The 5,636-nt window shown below is 38.9% G+C and overlaps 1 pseudogene; it reads right to left on the bottom strand.

The window, feature by feature from the left end:
• Nucleotides 1-370: 370 nt before the first annotated feature.
• On the bottom strand, nucleotides 371-2,197 carry LOC133254480 (tigger transposable element-derived protein 1-like; annotated as a pseudogene).
• Between the last annotated feature and the right edge of the window lie 3,439 nt (nucleotides 2,198-5,636).

Genomic DNA, 5,636 nt, shown 5'->3' with positions numbered 1-5,636 from the left:
TTATGTGAAATTTCCCTCATATATAATACATTATGATTAAAGTTATTTTTACTGACATTTTAAATTAGTTTCCTTTGCTTTTACATTCATATCAATATAAAGTTTTATTAAACCAGTTAAATTAGACTGGATCAAAATTGTGATCTTATAACAAAAATATAAAAAATGATTTACATGTATTTTTTAAAGATACTACAGGCACACCTGAGAGATATTTTGAGTTCAGTTTCAGACCACTACAATAAAGTGGATGCAATATAGGAATTCATAGGAAGTATTTGATTCCAAATACATGTAAAAGTTATGTTCACACTATACTGTAATCTAACTGTATGATAGCATTATATCTAAAAAAAGCAGTGTATATACCTTAAATTAAATATATTTTATTGCTAAAAACAGCTAAATCATCTGAATCCTCAGTGAGTTATAATATTTTTGCTGGTGAAGGGTCTTGCCTCAGTGTTGATGGCTGCTGACTGTTCAGAGTGGTTGCTGAAGGTCAGGGTGTCTGTGGCAATTTCTAAAAATATAGACATCCATAAAATTTGCATATCAATTGACTCTTCCTTTCAGGAATGATTTCTCTGTAGCATACCATGCAGTTTAAAAGCATTTTAATTGCCCACAGTAGAAGTTCTTTCAAAACTGGCATCTATCCTCTTCAACTCTGACCGTGCTTTATCAACTAAGTTTATGTACTATTCTAAAACTTTTGTTGTCATTTCAACAATCTCTACAGCATATTCACCAGAAGTAGATTCCATATCAAGGAATCACTTTCTTTACCCACCATAAGAAGTAAATCTTCTGTTCAAGTTTTATCATGAGATTGCAGCAACAAAATGTGACTATATATAGATATAGTCACATTTTCAGTCTCTGTTTCTAGTTCCCTTGCTGTTTCTACAACAACTGCAATGCCTTTCTTTACTGAAGTTTGAACACCTCAGTCATCCTTGAGGGTTGGAATCAACTTCTTCCAAACCCCTATTAATATTGATATTTTGACTTTTTGCCATGAATCATGAATGTCCATAATGGCATATAGAAGGGTGAAAGATTTTCAACTGACTCTTCAGAGATCCATGGGAGGAATCATTTTCTATGATGACTATAGCTTTATGAAATGCATTTCTTAAATAATATAATCTCTTAAATAGTAGAAAATGAAATTCAGAATGACTCCTTGATCCATGGAATGCAGAATGGGAGTTGCATTACCAGGCATAAAAGCAACATGAATCTCATTGTATCAGAGGTCTTACATCAAAGGTCTCATTGTGTAATTGAATCAGAGGTCTTTGATGACCAGGCACATTGTCAATAATCAGTAATACTTGGAAAAGAATTACTTCTTTTCTGAGCAATGTGTCTCCACAGTGAGCTTCATTCAATGAAACATACTGTAAACTGATGTGCTGTCATGCCAGCTTTGTTGTTCCATTAATAGAGCACAAGCAGAGTAGATAAAGCATACTTCTAAAAAGCCCTATGAGCACTGGCTTCAGCTTTAAATCACCAGCTGCGTTAGCCCCCAAGAGGAAAGCCAGGCTGTCCTTTGAAGCTTTGAAGCCAGGCATTGATTTTCCCTCTCTACCTATGAACATTCTACATTGTATCATCTTCCAATAGAAGGCTTTTCTGGCTACTTTGAAAATCTATTGTTTAGCAGAGTTGTCTTCATTAATCATCTTAGTTAAATTTCCTGGATAACCTGCTGCCATTTGTACATCAGCAATTTCTGCTTCACCGTTCACTTTTATGTCAAAGAGTTGACTCCTTTCCTTAAACTCTGAGCTGACTCTTGCTAGCTTGACAATTTTTTTCTGCAGCATCCTCACCTCTTTCAGGTGGGGACTGAAAAGAGTCAGGGCCTTGCTCTGCATTAGGCCCAGAGGATGTTGTGACTCATTTGATCTTCTATCCAGATCCCTAAATCTTCCTCCAAATCAGCAACAAGGGTGTACCACTTTCTCATTACTCATGTGTTCACTAGGGCAGCACTTTTAATTTCCTTTAGGAATTTTCCTTTACATTCATTCTCTGCTTTGTAAACTGTTTAGAGCAAGAGGCGTAGATTTTAACCTCTTTAGACTTTTCATAGGTCTTCCTCACCAAAATTAGCAATTTCTAGCTTTTGACTTAAGGTAAGAAACATGCAATTCTTCCTTTCACTTGAATACTTAGAGGCCATGGTATGGTTAATCAAGCCAACCTAATTAAGTAAGTTAATGGAGTTAACTTCAATACTGTTTTGTCTTGGAGAAGGCAATGGCACCCTATTCCAGTACTCTTGCCTGGAAAATCCCATGGATGGAGGAGCCTGAAAGGCTGCAGTCCATGGGGTCACTGAGGGTTGGACACGACTGAGCGACTTCACTTTCACTTTTCACTTTCATGCCTTGGAGAAGGAAATGGCAACCCACTCCAGTGTTCTTGCCTGGAGAATCCCAGGGACGGGGGAGCCTGGTGGGCTGCTGTCTATGGGGTTGCACAGAGTCGGACACGACTGAAGTGACTTAGCAGCAGCAGCAGCAACATAGGGAAGCTAGAGGGGAGAGAGAGGTAGAGAAGCAGTAGGTGGGTTGAGCAGTCAGGACAAACAATGTGAATCTCTTAAGTTCTCAGTCTATATGGGTGTGGCTGATGATTCCCCAAAACAATTACAGTAGTAGCATCCAGGATGACTGATCAAAGGTTCCAGGGGTTAATAGTTACCCCCCTGTTGCTCTTGCTAAACCATGAGTAAATCACCCTGGGAGAAGAATAAAAGCAAAATATAGCAACACAGCATAATCCAAATAAAAGTACGTCGGGTTGATTAGTTGGGGTCGTCATACCCTGCTAAGCTAAGGAAAAACGTAGTGTGGACCTTGGAACGCCGGGTCAGTGCAAGTTCAGAACACTGCTTGTAACAATTCTAATAATGTCCCTTCACTAATAAAAGCTCCTCCTGCTTTCAAGAGCTGTCTTAATAAACAAATATATGGGTGATAGTGTTCTGCATTCTCAGCATTTCCCATTTTAACCCTGATTAAATGCCTGAGACTTGCCAATGGGAATTTTCAGAGGCCTCTCAACCGTCCCAGGTTCTGCGCCGCTGTATTGTCACTTTTGCTCATAGCTGTCTTTTGCTCCTGCCCCACGCTGGGTGCCACTTGCTGCGGCCAGCACAGCAGGTTTGGATCGAAAGTGGTGGATGCACACTTTGGGAAAAAGATACTAGAGACAGAATTAAAGTTTTAAAGATGGGACGGGAGGCTCAAGACCTCTTGGGTCAAGAGCCCTGTTCCTTGGAGCCACATCACTTTTAGTTAGTGGCAAGCAGAAAGTATCTTCTGTTATGATGAAGCCTCCCATGTTCCTGGTCATGCCTCCCACTTTACTGATTACTTTAAACTATCTTTGTTATTTTCCTGTACAAGGGCTATCACCTAGCTGGAGGTCATAGACCCACATACGTCTGGGGAAAACATCTTAGTGTGTGCACAAGTAGTGTTCTGAATTTGTGCTGACCCATCGTTCCAAGGTCCACACTATGCTTTTCCTTAGCTTAGCAGGATATGATGACCCCAACTGATCAACCTGATGTACTTTTATTTGAGTTATGCTGTATTTGGTATATTTTATTTTTATTCGTTTCCCATGGTGATTTTCTCATGGCTTAGCCGGAACAACAGGCAGCTGACTATTAACTTCTGCAAAAGGTCATAGTAAAAAACACAATAATAAGTGAAAAATGTTTGAAATATGGGGATAATTACCCAAATGTGGCACAGATATGCAAACTGAAGCAAATGCTGTTAGAAAATGTGCCAATGTATTTGTTTGATGCAAGGTTGCTGTAAGCTATCTATTGGTAAAAAAGGACATTTCTCTGAAGTATGAAAAGGGAAAGGGAAATAAAATGAAGTATGCTTGCAATTTTCTATAATAGTCACAAATATTAATCAATATAAAATTTCTTGTTAAACTGCAACTATTATCAGTTCAGTTCAATTCAGTTCAGTCACTCAGTCGTGTCCGACTCCTTGTGACCCCATGAATTGCAGCACACCAGGCCTCCCTGTCCATCACCAACTCCCGGAGTTCACCCAAACCCATGTCCATCGAGTCGATGAGGCCATCCAGCCATCTCATCCTCTGTCGTACCCTTCTCCTCCTGCCCCCAATCCTTTCCAGCATCAGAGTCTTTTCCAATGAGTCAACACTTTGCATCAGGTGGCCAAAGTATTGGAGTTTCAGCTTTAGCATCATTCCTTCCAAAGAACACCCAGGACTGATTTCCTTTAGGATGGACTGGTTGGATCTCCTTGTAGTCCAAGAGACTCTCAAGAGTCTTCTCCAACACCACAGTTCAAAAGCATCAATTCTTTGGCACTCAGCTTTCTCCACAGTCCAACTCTCTCATCCATACATGACCACTGGAAAAACCATAGCCTTGAATAGATGGACCTTTGTTGGCAGAGTAATGTCTCTGCTTTTTAATATGCTATCCAAGTTGGTCATAACTTTCCTTCCAAGGATTAAATGTATTTTACTTTCATGGCTGAATCACCATCTGCAGTGATTTTGGAGTCCCCCAAAATAAAGTCTGCCACTGTTTCCACTGTTTCCCCATCTATTTGCCATAATGGGATCTTAGTTTTCTGAATGTTGAGCTTTAAGCAAACTTTTTCACTCTCCTCTTTCACTTTCATCAGAGGCAACTATCATAGTTTTCTTCAAATTTATTACTGACATAGAAATTTCTTAGCAAAGTAACATTACTTTCAATGTATTCAGTAGGGCATATTACTCATCCTAATTGGTTTTTAAATATAATTGACAAACTGTAAGAATACTTAAGGAACATAGAATGTGTGAGTTCCTCTTAAAGTAAACAAAATAAAACAACAACAATTAATGCATAACATTATTCAGCACAAGAAACCTGTTAAAGATAGAGATAAAGGCTCCAGAAATGAATTAAAGATGAGTGAGGAATATATTTAGATATGGATGTAAAGTTAAACAACATTAAAATTATGACTACTCCCATTATGACAAACCTAGATGATGTATTAAAAAGCAGAGACATCCCTTTGAAGCAAAAGTCCAAAAAGTTATAGTTTTTCCAGTAGTCATGCATGAATATGAGAATTGGACCATAAAGAAAGTTGAGCATTGAAGAATGGATGCTTTCTAAATGTGGTGCTGGAGAAGTTTCTTTAGAGTTCCTTGGACAGTAAGGAAATCAAACAGGTCAATCCTAAAGGAAATCAGTCCTTAATATCCATTGGAAGGACTGACACTGAAGCCAAACTGCAATGTTTTGGCTATGTGATGTGAAGAGCTGATTGACTGGAAAAGACCATGATGCTGGGAAAGACTGAGGGCCAGAAGAGAAGGGGATGAGATGGTTGGAAAGCATCACTGACTAAATGAACATGAGTTTGAGAATACTCACAGAGATAGTGAACAACAGGGAAGCCTGGTGTGCTATAGTCCGTGGAGTCATAAAGAGTTGGACACGACTCAGTGACTGAACAAAACAACAACATCCACTTTACCAAAAAACAAACAAATACATGTGGAACCAGCGGATATTAGGATGAACTGTAGGAATGTCAATTTTCTTATTTTTTAAGAGG

The sequence above is a fragment of the Bos javanicus genome, chromosome 9 (assembly GCF_032452875.1).
Source record: "Bos javanicus breed banteng chromosome 9, ARS-OSU_banteng_1.0, whole genome shotgun sequence".
Taxonomy (NCBI): domain Eukaryota; kingdom Metazoa; phylum Chordata; class Mammalia; order Artiodactyla; family Bovidae; genus Bos; species Bos javanicus.
The sequence above is the reverse complement of the archived record's forward strand: the minus strand, read 5'-3'. Positions and strand labels throughout refer to the sequence as shown.